Genomic DNA, 17,804 nt, shown 5'->3' with positions numbered 1-17,804 from the left:
CTTCGTGGCCTTTGGGGCAGAAGGGCTGCACACACAGCAAAGAAAGCAACTGTTTCAGAAATCAGAAGTCTTCTAACTTCAGCATAAGGCTGTTGTACCATATTTCAGTTTAACTCCACGTAGAGGAGCCAGAAGAGAGCCCATGAGAGCTCCCCAGCTGCACTCTTTTTTCCCATCTCTTCATGCCAACTGTGCACCTGAGGTGGATGGCTAACACTAGCCTGACTGTGAGGTCACACATCTTTTTCTTTTTATGCTTTCCTGTTTATCCAAAGAATAACAGAAATCCAGCCTGTAGTTCTGATGTTACCATCAATGAGCTCTCATATTCTCTACTACAGCCATGAACTGCTCTGATAAATGAAGATATTGCCTAATTTATTTGCCATTGCACCAGTGAACCATCAGAAGCAAAAGGATCTATTGTACATGTTAATATTGGTCTCTGCAGCAAGTGATTAGTTAAGAGCAGCTGTCACTTTGTTACCTTACATTCTCTGAAAGAACAGTCATTAGCTCCAGGAATAAATGATCACAGAGACCATCAGCATGCTAAAAAGGCATATGTATAATTCCAAAAGTGTATTTTGGAAAGTATACACGCAGCTGGGGTGCGAGCACAGTGTGAGCTCATGACTGCCTTGGAAAAGCACCAATCACATGGTTGTTCCACCATGTTTTCCACCAGTCACAGCCCAGACTGCACACTGCAAGCTTGTGTAAGCCCCAACATAACAGCTACATCACTTTTTCTTTTTCCAGATTTCATTTCAAAACTTGTTAAACTGCCTATGAAGAATGCACTGTTACAGAGCAAGCAGATCTCATTTCTGACTCCTCACTTTACCCAACTCCAGGTCAACTGTTTCAGCTTTCATTCAATTCCTTGTCCCTCCCAACACCTCTACACCAAGCTTCCAACTGTACCTCCAGTTCTTCAACACATTAATGACTGCATTTTCACCCAGGTCTAAAGCTCTCCTACAGAGCTGGTCTCCTTCTTCAGCTAGGAAAAGATGTTGCCAGATGTTGTGTATAGGCTCAAAGTCTGCATGAAGTCTCCCTCAGAAGCAGCACGATTCTGCATCCTTCCTTAGCTAAGGTAAAACAATGTTTGCATCTTTACACAGCATTTGATAGAACTGGGGGGAGAAACCACTGAAAAACATGCTCTGTGGACCTCAGCTGAAGTCCTATATTAAAAGCAATGCTGGAAAGAGAATGAGCCCCCTGAGAGGCTGCCAGAGTTAGCTGCAGCATGCTGCCAGCACTCCCCACACTTTAACCAGCCCACTTATCGAGCTTGACAGTCAGTCACAATGGCATCTCCAGGTGCAGCCAGGACTGCACAGCAACAGAGTTATCAGAAAAGCAATGTTCCCCAGCTAACACGTGTATTAGTAAAATCCTAGTACAAGCATCACAAGAAAATAGAAAAACTGTTATCAGCCTAGATATGTATTTTCTGTCACAGTCTGTTTTTGGCTTAGACCCAAGAGATCAAAGCACAGTGTAACAAAGCTACCAGCAGCTACCTAGAGAAGACATTAAAGCTATGCAGTGAAACTTGCTGTAGCACTCCTGCAGTAGTCTACACGCTGGAGTAAGGTCAGTTTGGGTCCTGTACATCCAGCTCTGGGATGATCTCTCTCCTGACAAGCCTGTGTCTTTTCGACCGTGCAAGTACAAGCAGCAGACTGGTACTTCATCCAGATTTCACCAGTTACCCAGAATTAGAAAAAAGGCGGTAGTCAAAGATTAAATGCAGTATGTATAACAGCAGATGTACAACCTTTTGGCCAGGTCTTGTCCTCAGCCACATGTGGAAATCAGCCTGCACCTATTCTATCCTCACTTATCCTGAAGTCAATGGTTTAGCATGAATGCAAGAGAAATGGTACCATATGGCCTCAACTTCAGCAAGAACCAGCTGTATGAGTCAGAATGAGAATCTGTCTATTGCACTCCTTGACAGCATGCCACAGCTCAGGGATGAGCTGCAGCTTTACTGTCTTACAGTCACACTGTATCTCCTGGATAACTGCTACATGCTGCCTACAGTAGGAAACAACCATGCCCTGTCGTCAAGAGTTATGGCAAAGCTAAAATTAACAACTAACACATGGCACAGATGAATCCCTCCCTGCCTCAGCAGTTCTGTTCACATTGCAGTGCAGGGAAGGGAGGGTAAGTTAATTTTACCCTCGAGTTACTGCAAAATCTCATTTTCTCTTCTCTGGCAGAAAAGACCATCTCCAGAAACTTCAATAATAAGCTTTCCACACCCCTTTGGCATACTCAAGGTGCAGGGAATGAAAACCCATAGGCATGAAGCAAGAATTATAAAGGAGGAAGAAACTTTAGCTCAGAGAAAGTAAAACGCAGCACAAGGGGCTAACTGTGAAAGCACGAGGACTGCAGATGGGCTATGCTAGACCTCCACAAACACACATATAGGCTTCCTTCAGTGAAAGGCCTGCAGCCTCTTGCAGCTAAGCAAGTTTTAAAGAGGGTGTTGTTACCACCTTTAAAAAATATTCTGCGAGGAAGCTGCGTAAATAGGGAAGCAGCAAAGCTGCTTCAGGCACAGCCAATCAGGCTGTGCTGCAGCTGTACCTGCCTGACAGCCGCTACTGTACCGACATCCTGGTCTGCAGCAGCTCCGGATGCTGTGACTTCAGCAGAGAAAAATGCTCCCCTCCTTCCAACAAACACAGGAGGAGCGATGTTCTGATGTACACGTCATCCCCCAGCAAGAGACTAGAAAAAAGCAAGGCACCTATGAAGGACAAAGGAGCAGAGCCTTTTTCCAGCAGCCAGAGGGGAGTGAGGGAACCCCTCTCAGCCCTTGTCACCATTGGTAGTCCTTACTGAATTTGTCACCTGACAGATACCTGGCAATTTTTCCAAGACTTCAGTACTCAACACAAAATGAAATCTGATATGTGCAAGTTATAAATAAGAAAAACATACTCTAGATGCTCTGAGAAGCAACATAACAACTGCAGTAAGAGTTGGCCATAGCGTTTTTACAATAGGTACAACAAGGGGATCAGCTGGGTACGCTGCCTACGCTCCCTCTCCCACTGGGAAGATGAAAAGGTGTCACAACTTTAAGATGAAGAATGACAGACTCAGAGTAGCAGACATGCTCCAATGAACACTTCAAACTCCCTCCCAAGCCACAACCCATCCACAAGTCATGATTCCTCATGGCTGGGGGGGGGCTTGGCCCCATCCGGTTACACTGCTCTGGTTCACTCGCACCCCGCACAAAGTAAGGTTAAACTGTGGGAAAGATAGGCATAACATCACCTAACAGAAATAATGTCTTAAGCAAAGCAAGACCTGAAGATTTTTTTACCGTTATTAAATTTTTCTGACACACCACCCCAGCTTTCCGCCTCCTGGAGAGGCTAGAAGTGCCATCAATATACTACTACATCTGCCAACATGAAAAGATCTCCACTGTTTCAGTGCCTGCATTGCCTGCATACTGGAGGAGACATTATCACACAATTAGCTTTAGCAAGGTTTGGAGCAGGAGGCATGCATGCATGCTTAGAACTTACTCAGAAAACAGAAATTAGGCATGAATTTATGCAGCAAAGCTCACATTCACTGAAGGTTTTATAGAAGCAAGCTCTATGCTCAAACATTAACTCCTGAAAAAAAAAAAAACAAAAAAAAAACAACCAAATACCTCCACTTTGTCTATTGCTAAACAAGGTCATGGCTTGTGTTGGACGAGACTGCTGAAAGAGGATGAAGTCAGGAAAGGAGTCACTGGGACCAGTTCCAGGCATGGCACTGCTGATCAGGACACTGGAGCGGAGCTTTATCGGCCAGAAGGAATCTGTGCTGCCAACAAGCAGGTCAGCAGGGTTTGGCGTCTGCCTGTTCTGAGACTTGCTTAGTTGATACATGGGCTGTTTTGTTGGAAGCTTTCCAAAGTCTCAAATGTATTGTGAGACAACAGGTGCGAGTTTGAATAGACAGAAGGCTGTAGAAATGACTCTCTGATACCACTTTCTCCCACTATAATTTAGGAGCTATCAACTCAGCAAACATCTGTGCTGGTGAATTCAGGCAGCTCCAGGTCAGCATCACAGAGTGGGTAAAGTGGGAGCCAGTATCAGCTCTGATTAGCAGCTGCTGGACACTGGCTTTTGTTACTCTTAAAGTAGATTCACCCAATCACACACTGGAAGCCTGAAGGTAGAACAGAAAATGCTTATTGCTTCATACAGTATGTGAAATTACTGCTCTGAACCATGAAATTACTGACACTATCTGCACAGAGTTCATCCTGCCTTGGCTACAGCCAGCATGCCTCTACATAACTTTCTTTTGTGTGGATATCTGACTGCACAGAGCCTCACAACAGCACAAGGCATATCACAGGGCTATTGTTCTTCACAATATTTTAGTTACACTGACACTTGGTTTACAAATATTCATTCATTTCTCTGCTTCTTGATTTAGTGCATGGCAGTTCCAGGATGATTTATACTTCTCTCTTGGCATTTATAGAAAGATCTTTTGCTGCTGAGGCAATGAACCGGAAGACCAAATAGTTCTTGTGGGCTGCTGTATCATCTTTGCTGCTTTGGGTTGCTTTGTTTGCGATTCAGAGCTCAGCTGACTGCTCAAGCTTCATGACTAAGTTGACAATCACAGCTAGAAGCACAAGAGGACTTACAAATAACTTCAAAAACTGACTTGTTGGAAAAAAAAAAAAAAGAAAAAGACTAAGGTCTTAAAAGCAACTTGTTATTACGGAAATTATCAAAGGAAGGAAACATACAACTGTTAGTAAAGCAGAGCACCAGCAAGAATTAGTGACTTCTGGAGGGAAAAACAAGTAAATAAGTGTCCATCCACATCCTACCCATTCTCCACTGCTGAACATCAGAAAATCTCACTGTGGGCATGCATCCTCACAGCTGCATTTATAATGACTATGTAGATGCCACATCACAGCCATCTCCAGCTGTTTGCCCCTACCCTCTGACCAGGGACTATGATCCCTTTAGTTCTGCCAGCAAAGCGGCTGCATGCTCTATCACATTTCAGCCCAACAGGCCCAGGTCAACAAGGCCTTTCTGCTCAAAACCCTTAGCCGAGCTCTTTTTGCCTGGAATCATGCACAATTCAGACATTTGAGGAGCAGCAATTTCTAGCATAGTGGCAGCAGCAATCAGGCTGATGCCTGTGAAAACAGGCTGACGCCATCAAGCCCCGAGTTTGTACAACTGCTGGTTGCAGAGGACACACCACTGCACCCAGAGGCTGCCTCTGGACAAGTAAACTCAACAGAGAGGCACAGAAGTCATGCTTACAAGCAAAAATAACTTAGGCTCCTGAAAGCCCTGGTTTCAGTCCAGAAAGATCTAATATCAACATCCAAAGCTCCCCTGGGTGAATTTCCTGTTGGGGAGGTGGTGTATGAGCCCTGTGAGACAACATGGAAAAGACGACCAATTTTAACGCTTTGGCTTTGAAAAATCCGTACAGCAGGTAACAACAGTGACACTAAAGCACCAGCAATGCAGTGCAAATATCCTGAACTACACAGCACATCAGTTCTGGAAACATCAGCTGCACTCAGGTCAAGTTGGAGAGATTTTTCACTACAGTCTTCTGACATTGCTTGTATGAGTCATCACTAATATATGGCAGAAAAACATCATATTAAGCTGCCTTCCCTAACATATTTAAAATGGGCTCATGATTAAACAGGGACACTCGCCAGAAAGTCTCCAGGTACCTTCTTCTATTTTCTTAGATAACGGTCTATTTCCAGAACGAACATGACATCCTGGAAAAGGCATGACATTACATAACCACTGTGGTTATAAACTCAACCACCCCTTCCACGAGCACTGCCCAAGCGTTTGAAGCTGGTGTCAGTGCGTAACTCCTACTACCTACCCTGCAACAGTGCCACAGTCATTAGCATGTGTTGTGGAGGTTCTTTATCATTTCCAGAAGTATAAACAGGTTTGCTTACATAAAAAGCAAGCACATAGGTAGGCACTGTACAACAGTTAAAAAAGACATACCTAAATTAAAGCTGGAAATTACCTAAAAACCTCCGTGACCTCAAATTTCTGAGGTTATTTTTATTTAGTCACTGAAAGTAAAGCAAGTCAATGATGCTTTGGAAATGCAGTAGGGAGTGGAATATAACTTCATGTAAAGGATCCTGCAGGGGCAGCAATTTCAGAAAGTCATTTGATGTAGGCCTCTCACACTTCCAACTCATGGATCATTTTAATTCTAAAATAACTACCCTGGCAAACCCCACTTTCCCTGCCTTAGCTTCACCAAAAAAAAACAAAACAGTTTTCTCTGAGCAATTAGGCACAGGAAGCTCCATGCTAGTGCAAACAATTAAGCTCTTCTTCCAAATAGGACAGGAGGAGTCTCAGACCGTAAGAAAAGCCTGTCCTAATCTAGAAATATGAAAAATCTTGGGATGGGTGGTGAAATGTAACACTAGCTTCATGTAAGCAGGATATTCCAATTTTGCTTTCTTCACCTCCCTGTCCCCCTGGGAAACAGTAATACTAAATGCTACATAAGCAGGCTCATTTCCTTCCTATGGAACCAACTGGAAAAAAATAAAATTAGAAAATCAACACATTGCCAACTTCCAAAAGATGAGGCTTCTACAAACCTAGCCAGGCACACGTTCAGCTGCTTTCCAACGCAAACCAAAGGCAGACATTAGTAGTTGTTTCTGACAGTTTTCAGTTTACAGTGGCTACACTAGAAGACGACCTTATGCTCTGCATAACCATAGACTTAGGCTCTATTTCCATCTTCAGTGACTTGCTCTCCAAGGCACCCATGGCCAAACAGCACTGCTGAGACTTAGTGGTGAGCAGTTCTCAGTTCACTCAATAGTGACACTTCCACTGAGATAGGCAGTGGTAAAGCAGTAGAATTAAACTAGCTTTGCAACTCTTACTACCATATAAAAACATGCCATGCAGTGTTAAGCACTGATGGATAACTTCATACTGGCATGATTTCTGCTGTGTCAAGTATCAGCTGTCTGGACTGCTTTGACTTTTTGTTGGATCAGGTATTTCTGTTCTGGATCAGGTAACAAACTGCTCTCCAACAGCTGGCATGAACTCTGTGGTACGTGGCCTATCTTGCTGGTTCAACAGAAACGTCACCATACACATGACATATACCTAGTTTAGTACTGCTGAATGATCCAGAAATGCACAAACATCACACTTAGAAACATCCCTCTTCCCCCACTTTGTCCCTGAATGCCTCACTCAATTCAAAATGACAGGAAAGTAGATTTAAAAGGATAGAGGATTAAAATGATCACTGTGCATAACACTGGCAACCTGGTGCATAACAAGCATCACCTTCACAGAACAGAAGAAGCCAACCAGCCTTCAGCATCACAGTACCCAACCACAACCCATGTCTGTTCCCAAAATCAGCACATGCACCCTGCTAGCACAAAAACAGTAAGGCATCCTCATTTTAAGCTGAAATTAGGAACGTGAACTCCATTTTTTGTGGAGTGGGATGCCAGTGGGAATCACAAATGGTGAAAAAGAGGCAAGACGCTTTTCTCCCCCAGTCTCTCCCAGCACACACTGCAGCTACACACCGCCCAAGCAGCACTTTTAGGAAGGAGAGAATCAAGCTTCTGCCATAGTAGGCAGATAAGAAAAGAGCTGTGGCTCAACCGCACTTAAGAGTACTAGCGCTAAAGCATAGAAACAACAATTATTTATTAAAAATCTCTATGTATTTACTAAAAAGAAAATGTAAAATCTGCAAAACTAGGGAAAGAGCAAACTGACAGAAAGACTGGAGGGTTAAGAAAAACGATTTTTCACTTCATTAGTTACAGTAAACATCACCAAATGTGATATAATGTAATTTATCAGGTAAGCTTCTCTCCATTTTGCAAGGTTACACAAAGTGGTGAAATGTTAGCAAATTTATGTCTTAGAGGACCAGCTGAAAAATAACAGAAATGTGTTATCCTCTCATAATTATCAAGTCAACACTTAATTGACATGAGAAGCCTCTATTCATATCGCAACTAAAAGGAACATTCATTCCTTCTTACATCATGCCTTCAACATTATGTCTAGATAAAATTTTCAGCAGCAGGTGAAATCACTACAAATCGGAAACTGTGTGAAAATTTTTCCTTTATCTGGTTTTAATTAAAATACTCAGCAAAATTCAGAGAAGCCGTAAAGAGAGGTAAACTCTTCCACCCCAATTGAGCTGCCTGTTCATCATGACAGAGCACAGTGGAAACCCCACGCGCAACCTCAGTACCAAGTATTTCCCTACTTACTAAAGCAGTAGTTCAGGATTGTGACAAGAGCAACAAAAGATAATTCACAACTGATTATAATCACTATGGTATGTATCTGCAGCCTTTTAAATTTTGAAAGGTCCACCTAAGAGTTGGGTACCATAGCCACTGTTGAAAAGATGGGATGAGACTGCAGTGCCCCAACACGCTCACATCCCAGCTGGCAGACCTTCCACCTGACACTGGCTGCGAGCTACTGCCTCTTCCAGCCAAGACCACGTGGACGCAACTTGCTCCCAACCCGCTATAGCACCAAGCCACAGCCAGAGCAGACACCCACGACTGAGAACACCGAGTGGATCTGGGATCTCCCATTTAGACACAGCTATCATGAGAACCGCCTAGACACTAGGGACACACGCTGTCTAGACAGAGTATGAGGGCACCTGGCTCCCCAGATGGATGCGCAGGGCATGCACTCAGCTTCAGTATTCCCGTGATCCAACATGGCAAGAAATGAACACCAGCTCAGGATGCTGTTGCCATCTTTGCCACCAGGGAGCATGCTTGCTCATGTGTCACTCATTGTCCAGTAGGATGCCAGATAGCCTTTCTACAAAGCTGCTATCCAGTCAGTGGGCCCTCAGCCTGTGCCAATGTACAGGATTGTTGCTCCGCATACAGTACTTCACATTTCTCCGTACCGAACTTTATGGAATTTCTCTGTTGGCCTCTTTTTTCAGTCTGTAAAGGTCCCACTGAATGGCAACACATCCATACAGTCTACCAAGCACTCCTTCTGGTTTTGTACAAACTGCAAACTTGATAGGGACCCATCACCCAGGGCACTAACGACAGTACACAGTATTAGCACAGGATAAATTGCTGAGGAGCACCACTAATGGCTGGCCTCCTGCCTAACCTCATGGTGCTGGTCAGAGCCCTTCGAGCCCAGAAGCTGAACAGTTTTAGCCTATTTCATAGTCTACTTACCTAGTCTGTACTTCATCAGTTTACCCATAAGGTGTCACAGATGATAGTATGAAACATTCTGAACTTTAGATCAACACTGCTCTCCTTTTATTCACCTACTCCCTTCATCACAGAAGGCCATCCCAGTATAAAATCAGTAGGCCCACATTTTCCCTACACTTTCTTTTGGTTCACAGAATCATTAAGGTTGGAAAAGACCATTAAGATCTAGTACAACTATTAACTCATCATCAGCACATCCCTTAAACCACATCCCTCAATGCCACATCTACTGTTTTGTTGAACACCTCCAGAAACGGTGACTCCATCACCTCCCCCATCAGTCTGTTCCAATATCTCAACACTCTTTCCGCGAAGAAATATTTCCTAATATCCAACTTGAACCTCTCCCAGTGCAACTTAAGGCCACTGTACTTCTCTTCATATCACTAGTTACTTGGGAAAAGAGGCTGACCTCTCACCTCACGACAACCACTTCCAGGTGTTTGTGGAGAGAAATAAGGTCCCTCCTGAGCCATCTCTTCTCCAGACTAAACAATCCCAGTTTCCTCAACTGCTCCCCATAAGACAAGAAGAACCTTCACTGTCTTTGTTGCCCCAACCTTCACTACCTCTACCAACCTGCAGAAGCCCTTCTTGCTGACCATTACACCTTTCACCAGATTCAATACCAGATGAGCCGAGATAGTTTTTATTCCTTCCAGGTCTCCTATCCCTGCTTCCCACTCTTATATATTGCCTTTTCATTTCTTAGTTAGGAGCTCCTTGATCAGACGTGATCCTCCTGCCACTTCTTCTTCAAGAGTCTGCCCACATGACAGAATGGACCATTCTTGAGCTTGGAGAAGGCCAAGACTGAAAAAATCCTTGAAAAATCAATTAGCTGTCCTGGACACCCTTTTCTCTTCTTCCTACCTATTTTTTAACTCCTTTCACTGATATGCTAAGTCAGGACAGCCTACACAAATGCCTTCCTCTGCTGTACGTGCTACATGGGGCAGGACATTAATCTTCTAGTAAAACTTCTCCTAATGCTAAATTCACAACAACAAAACGAAATGGGCAATATAAGAGCTACAAGAATATTTCTATATCCAGCTTCTACTTAGAGATCTCATCCCCAGTGGTTTCTCTTCAGGCTTCCAAACAAGCATAAATGCATTTCAGAGTCTGACCTTTAATCAAAACATTCATGATCAGTGTGTAAATCACACAGTTGGGATTTTATTTCTTACTTGCTGAATTGCTGCAGCACAAATGAGTGCAACTATTTCCTTAATTTCAGAGAAGTCTTTTGGGAACCTTTCCTTTTACTGTATCCGCTGAGAAAGACATTTCTAAATGTTGGGGGGTTGGACTCCATGATCTCTGGAGGTCCCTTCCAACCCCTACAATTCTGTGATTCTGTGATTCTCTTTAAAAAAAAAAATCCACAAAAATTCTTCTGAAAACTAGCAAAAATAATTAGTGTATTTGGGTTTTATTTTTTATTTTATTAATTAACTAATGAAGCCTTTGTTTCCATATGAATCCAGCCTCTTCTGTAATTACAACCATGGAAATAAGGTTAGCTTTTACTTAATGAAGAATCTCCCCACTGTGTGTGCCTTTTTTGTAAGGGCAGAGCACAGCACAGTCATTACCAAGCTAGTGACTACACAATCTCTGCTTCTCCAACTGGTACTTTTGCAAGATGAAGGATTTTATCCTTTTTGGAGATGAGCTATTTGTCCAGTTTATAGAAGGAATCATTGTTTAGCCTCCATTAAGTGGATTCTGCTCAACCTAGCACCAGGCACAAAACATCTCCTCTAGTTGTCTCCCACAACAGCCCAGAAGAGAGATGTCACCTCAAGCAAAACAAGAAAAATGAAGCAAACTGCACAAACAGTTACTCCCAATTGGTTTTCATCTAATGGGAGCCCCAGCTCGTGTCTTGCAGTGGTGACAATGGCTTGTGCTAAGGCAATGGCTTGTACAAGTCTCTGGCAGAATGAATACAGGCTGAACACATATCTTTTCCCCTGTTTCTTTGCACCAACTGACAAGTTGCAAATGTATGGGATGCCACATGAGAGTTAGGATAAGCAACTTATTTAGAAAAAAAAAAAAGTAGGTTCCTCTACAATACTAGGTTTAAATCCTGGCAGATATCTCCATCCACTACCCTCTGAAACAGATCAAACACCTATTGACAGGCAAAGAACCTTTACCTCAAACCTGAAATACTGAGTGCACCCCAGCCAATGATTTCTTCAGCACCTTTTCCTGTACAGCACTTCCCAGAGAACTATTTACTATTATTTCTTAGATGACCTGACCCAGGGGCCCCTGGAGGAAACAACAAATAACTACCATCACACTACTTGAGACACTCAGTGCCTATTTAGGATCATCATGTGGACTGCTCTCTGTTCAATTCTACACTCCAGCCTGCAAAGAACATAACAGCCTTATCCCACCTTTTTTTTTTTCCCCCTAAAAAATTGGATTAACAAATTGCTTGCAGGCCTACTGGAGATAGTTTTTGCCTGGTTACGACCTTGTTCAGAACAGCAATGCTAAAGAAGGAAATGATATGAGGAGAACTAACTCTGCAAAAGTAGCATATCCTAGTCCTAGCTGTTGCTTATGCTCCTCAAATTAAAGATTCTCACTGATTTCACTGCAGCTTAGCTGCACACAGTCCTAATCTAGTTTAAGATGAATATAGCAAAATATTGCTTATGGTCTAACATGTCCCTCCACAATTAGGCTCTGAACTCAGACTGCAAACAGTTCAAAATGAACACAAAGTGTTTTCAGCTACTTTCAGCTTGCTAGCAGCTCTGGATGAGCAAACAATGCTTTGCTACGGCAAAAGCCTAGAAAATGCAGGATGGGGCAAATGCACAGGTATAAGCTTCATAAGTAAAGGCAAAATAACAGCTTTCTCAAAACTTTAAGCTATCATTGCTGCATATTTGCCAAAGTTCTCAGCAGCTTTCTCTCCTTTGAATCAAAGCCTTCCTTGCAGTTTAAATATTAAGTCTCCATATCCACATGCTGGTGAGTTGCCCTGGTGCAGTGGGCACTCCCAGAGTGACTCACCCTCTAAAAAGCTATTTCTTACTGCTGCCCGCCTATCACTCTTTGGCTTTAAATATCACAGCAAACATAATGGCAACCTTAAGGGACTGGAACAGCTACCTCCTTGCACAGCCCATAGTCCTTGCTACTACAAGCCTTGTATTTGCAAGTTAAGGGAATGAAGATATCATCAACACCCATCCAAAAGATCAGAAGAGAGCAGAAAGGAACTGTGACTACCAGGACCAGCTAGCTGATACGCATCATCCTTGCCCAAGTGCATGGGCTGGAAGACTCAGAGAAAGAAACGCTTCCAGGGAAAAAGGAAAAAACCATAACCTGTATTAGTTGTTAGCCTGACATGTGACTTCAGACACAGCTTTCAGTGCACAGCTGGGTGCCTCAGCACTGGCCCAGGGCCTCCCTTTTCACCAGTACCACTGATAGAAGAGGGATTCAGCCCCATACTGGGAGTCCCCAGGCATGACACAGCACTCAGGTGAATGGGGCAATTGGGTTTGCAAGATCCCTATTCTGCCTTGACTCGGGCAAAGCAGCCTCAGCAGCTCTTCAGCTCATTTTCCCACTTGCAGAGCAGGGTTAGAAATTCCCTTCACAGTATGCTGTGTGGGGACTGACCTATTTGGAAATGAAAAGCTCTAAGCCAAAATACTCATTATTCATGGGGTACTTTGTCAGAAAACCAAAAAAAAAACTCTACTTCCCCCCCAGACCTTGTGACTCACCCCTTCTCTGACCCTTCAATAATGTACCACTGGACTTCCTAATTCTGCCAGTCTTTACCCAAGTAAAATGCCCAGTAATTTCAAAGTTCTGCCTGCAGAGTCCAAATCTTGGCCTCAGTCTCAGGAGTTAGGATGTTTTCTCTTCTTTGTCTTACACAAACTTCAGAAATAAATTAGGTGGGCACAAGCAGGGCAGGGGTGGCCAGCCAGAGCAGGTCAGCACTACGGCCAGACAGGTCCAAACTGCTCTGTCCCCCCTCCCCCAAGGAAAGGAAGTCAGGCGAAGCCCCCTGCAAGGTGGGAGCAGCAGCAGCAGCAGCGAGCTTCACACACTTGGCACACCAGGAAGCTGACTTTCAAGTCTGTGCTTGGAGTGTCTTCAAAGTCTTTTCTTTGTGAACAAATGCAAATTAGCCTCTGGGGATCACCTCTTTCTGAGCCAGTTCTTCACCAGCCTGAATTCCTCCGAGGTGTGGAACACTGGCTGGGGAAGGATTTTCCCAAAAGAGTAATGTCAGTTTGCTCTTGTACACCATGTAAGGCTGTTTCAGCCAAAACTCTCTCTTCTCTTTTCTCCCATGTCTAGTAAATCTAGAAGGTGTTGTATATTGTGAGTTTTTTTATATCATTTTTTTCCAAATGGTAACTTGTTTGGCACTTCTGTATCTTTCCAGCACAAAGAGAGAGGGTACAATGGCTCTCTAAAGTTGTAGGACTACATTGGACTTAATGAGTGCATTGCCATGCCTCCACCCTGACAGAAATTACAGCAAGGGGCAAATCTTGCTTCGTACCCTCCCAGTGCAGCAATCATACAAAATTCCAAGCCCTGACAAGCACCAAACATGCAGTGGATTTGATTTTTCTCCTCTCAGTTGGGCAGTGACCCATGTTGAAAGTATTGCTCATCAGTGCTAAGAAGCATTATGCCACTCTCACAGGCCTTGCACAGGAATAATCTTCCCCTGAACTCTAGTACAAAAACAGTACTTAAGAGATTCTCCTTCCAGATCAAAATGAGGAGCTTTTCTCCAATTGTTTGTGAAATAGCATTTGAATCCACACCTAACAGCCTCCACAATTTCAGGAAAAACTAATTATCAGTGGCTAGGTCTATTTTGCTGCCAAAATTGCAACCAAAGGAAGAAAGGTCAATAGCACCTGAAGCCCCAGTATTTCATTCACAGTCCGCACAGCATCAGGTGGCTCTATACAATCACGTACAAACTAGAGCCCAATGACTGTCACGTACATCATATTCATACATATTCCTCCACTCTGTACATTCTCTTCAGTTTTAAGTCTTTGTACCATTAAGCAAGGTGTTCTGTGCAAAAGAAAACAATGGAGAGGAAAAGCCAAGTACACAGAACACTTTGCTGGAAAGCGGAAAAAATATCACATGAAAGCACTGGATGGAAATAGGAGTCCTGGCAAAGTCTTGACTTGGCAAGAAATCCTTTAATGGACAGAAACCAAATTTCTCCTCCACAGAGGCACAGCCAAGTCAGCACTGTGCGAACACGATCCACCCACTGCAGCTCTGCTAAAAGAATCCTTGTGTTTTGGTAAGATACAGGGGGGCAAACTTCAACCATGGAAACATGGAGAGGGTGTGGAGCAATGCGGATCACAGGTGGATGGAGGAGAAGCATTAATCGACTTTCCAACTGCCCACACGCCAACACCTGGAGGAGCTGCTGTTACCCAACTCAAGGGTACAGCCTCCAGGTTTTTTAGGATTCACGTTCTTCTTCAATAAAGCCGTCTCCTTGAAGTGCACAGAGCAATTTGGGGATCCTGTGCCCATAGCCAATTTTGTACAAGCCGAAAGAGGTCAGCATGACTTAAGAGAGCATTATAGTCCTCTTTCATACCATTAACTCTAGCTGATCATGTTTATTTACATTATAACTTCCAGAATTTTGTTGCCCGTTGGACAAGATAACAACTTCTCAGGAAAGATTGCATATAGCTTTTACAATGAAAGTACAAAGTAGTCATATACTTTGCCCCTCTACTCTGCTCTCATGAGACCCCACCTGGAGTACTGCATCCAGTTCTGGGGCCCCCAACAAAAGAAGGACATCAAGTTGTTGGAACAGTCCAGAGGAGGGCTATGAAGTTGACTGGAGAGCTGGAGCACCTCCCCTACATGGATAGGCTAATAGAGTCAGGGCTCTCAGCCTGGAGAAGAGAAAGCTCCAGAGACTTTATACTGGCCTTCCAGGGGGCCTTCAGGAAAGCTGGGGAGGGACTTTTTATAAGCGCATGTAGTGACAGGATGAGGGAAAATGGCTTTAAACCAGAAGAGGGTAGATTTAAACTAGATATTAGGAAGAGATTCTTTACTGTTAGGGTGGTGAGACACTGGAACAGGTTGCCCAGAAAGACTGAGTGCCCAATCCCAGGAGGGCTGGATGGAGCTGTGAGCAACCTGGTCTATGTCTCTGCCTATAACAGGGGGCTGGAACTCGGTGACTTTAAGGGCCCCTTCTAACCCAAATCATTCTATGATTCTACTCCACAGATATGCCCTGAAAGGTGCAGAAAAAGCTGGACAGGACAGGCAGGGAAACACGGGAAAGGTAAAACAGATAAGGATTTACTTATTCTGTGGACCTCCACAGTGTAACTAAGAACAGCCAGAGATAACTCCAAGCTGTCAGATACAGGTCAGACACAGCCCTGTGGCATTAACAGATAAGCATTACATTTTTTTTTAAATAAAAAGTTAGTAACTTGCAAAGTTGTGTGGATTTTGAGAGCAGAGAATGCTCTGTTAAGTGAAATTCCGTGTAGGATCCCTGTCAAGTGCAACTAATGTGGTATCTGTTTTTCCATTAAACATTTAATTGTTAATTTTTCACCTTTTCATAGTGTTCCCGTGTGACTGTAAACTTCACATTTAGTACTATTTCCATGTTGTCTCAAATGTTCACGATAAAACTACAACCCCCTCAAGTGCCACTGAAAACCCTCAAATGCTTCACAGACCATTTGCCAAAATACAGAGCTGGTGCAAGGATTCAAATTAGCACTGAGGATGACCAGCTTCAATAGAAACATATACACAGGAAAATGGAAGGTGTGATGTTCTGCTGGAAACTCCCATCCACCCCAGCAGCTGACACAGGACAACTGGACTAAAGGGCACGAGGATGCTTAGAGTGCCTTTTCTTATCACCCATCAGGACTTGTTCTCTGCATCATCTCATATGCAGCCAGGCAGCACCATCCTACGCTGTCCATGGGGATTTGTCCTATTACACAATAGCACTAAGGAAAATCAGGTGCGTTAAGGTACCTTTTTTTTTTTTTTTTTCCCCCCTGGAAGTTAAACCACTGATCTCTGCACTGATCCACAGCAGGTTTCAACTGCAGCAAGCACCACCACTTGATGTGAAGCGCTGCTGCTTTGCAGTCCTGCAGCCCAGAGGCCCAGGCCTGCTCCAGCCCGGAACAGGTACAACAAGCCAACATGCTTTCTAAGAATACCAGCTACTGACCTACACTTGAGAAAATTACTTGCTTATTTTTCAAACCAGATCAAAATCTGGACTCCAATGCACTTGATTGTTGTACAGCTCTGTTTTCCATTGAGTGTTTTGATCTGAGAAATATGGCTTTGATTAAAAATGGGCAGCAAACCAATTACAGAGAATTTTCACATAACTGTGGCAAAAAAAAAAAAACAAAAACCTACGGCATTATAATCCATTAATTAAAACTCTTCCTTTGACTGAGGATTTTCCCTCCAACTATACCCGAGTGTTAGGTCAGCACATGATTACATTCTTTGTGTTTTTTTTTTAATCATACTTATCCCCACCAAAACCCCTTTCTATACATGTACTGCAGTGCAAATGCAAAGACTGCACCTGGGTTCTGCACTCAAAGACGCACCTCAGAAGACCTGCAGATTAATTTGGGATTTATGCAAACAGTTTCCCAGCCCTATGTTTCAAGTCCAACAACACCTCACAATGACCCTGCCAGCAACCTACATTCAGTACTGGCCTTTCTCAATGTTTCTTGCAACTCTGTGAATTGGGACCACGGGTACTGAGGTAACATTCAGGGAGATGGAGAAAGTGCAGCAGAACCAGTGACCTTCCACCTCAGGAGCTTCGCTCATGGGAACCCAGTTCTCTGCAAAGCACGTGCCTAGGGACAAGGCTGCAGCACAGGAGAAAGGTTTAGGCAATGACTGCCAGAGTGAAATGGTATTTCCCATGCCTGGGAGAGGCCACAAGGTCTCCATGTCTCCATGGACCACATGAAATATGATCCAAGTGAGCTGGAGCAATGCAAAAGCATCTAAATCTGCACAACTGTCAAACTGCATTTAGGAATGGCTTTTCTTTTCTCTTTATTTTAACTTAGAAAATATTTTCTTTTTCAAGTGGCCACATTAAAAGGGAGAAAGCATCTTGTTTTCACTTTCCAGAAGTTCTGTGGCATTGTAAGTGAAACTGTTCACCAATTAACCAAATGTTTGGATGGCCAGAAAAATATCTGAGAATCGCCAGCAGTTCTTCCACAATAGCTGTCTACTTCTCACAAAGACTAAACATGTTTTGAACTGAAACACATCTTGTTAGGACAAACTCATAAAAGAGGAATGGTATCTACTCAGGCATGACCTTTAGTAACCTATCAAATGCCTCATGATTGTTCACTTC

General features: G+C 43.5%; 1 protein-coding gene across 3 annotated transcripts in view; it reads right to left on the bottom strand.

Annotated features, from left to right (window-relative positions):
- LOC122183289 (WT1 interacting protein) overlaps positions 1-17,804 on the bottom strand; it is a 72,113-nt gene that overhangs the window by 47,243 nt on the left and 7,066 nt on the right. Inside the window, exon 1 of one of the 3 annotated variants that reach the window (XM_042877161.1) lies at positions 3,704-3,731. The exons of the other annotated variants lie outside the window; for them this stretch is intronic. The gene's annotated coding sequence lies outside the window, so the exon portion shown is untranslated. Of the gene's footprint in view, positions 1-3,703; positions 3,732-17,804 lie in introns of those variants that run through there. 3 annotated transcript variants of the gene reach the window in all.

The sequence above is a fragment of the Lagopus leucura genome, unplaced genomic scaffold, assembly GCF_019238085.1.
Source record: "Lagopus leucura isolate 7727_CA_CO unplaced genomic scaffold, USGS_WTPT01 Super-Scaffold_100017, whole genome shotgun sequence".
NCBI lineage: Eukaryota > Metazoa > Chordata > Aves > Galliformes > Phasianidae > Lagopus > Lagopus leucura.
The sequence above is the reverse complement of the archived record's forward strand: the minus strand, read 5'-3'. Positions and strand labels throughout refer to the sequence as shown.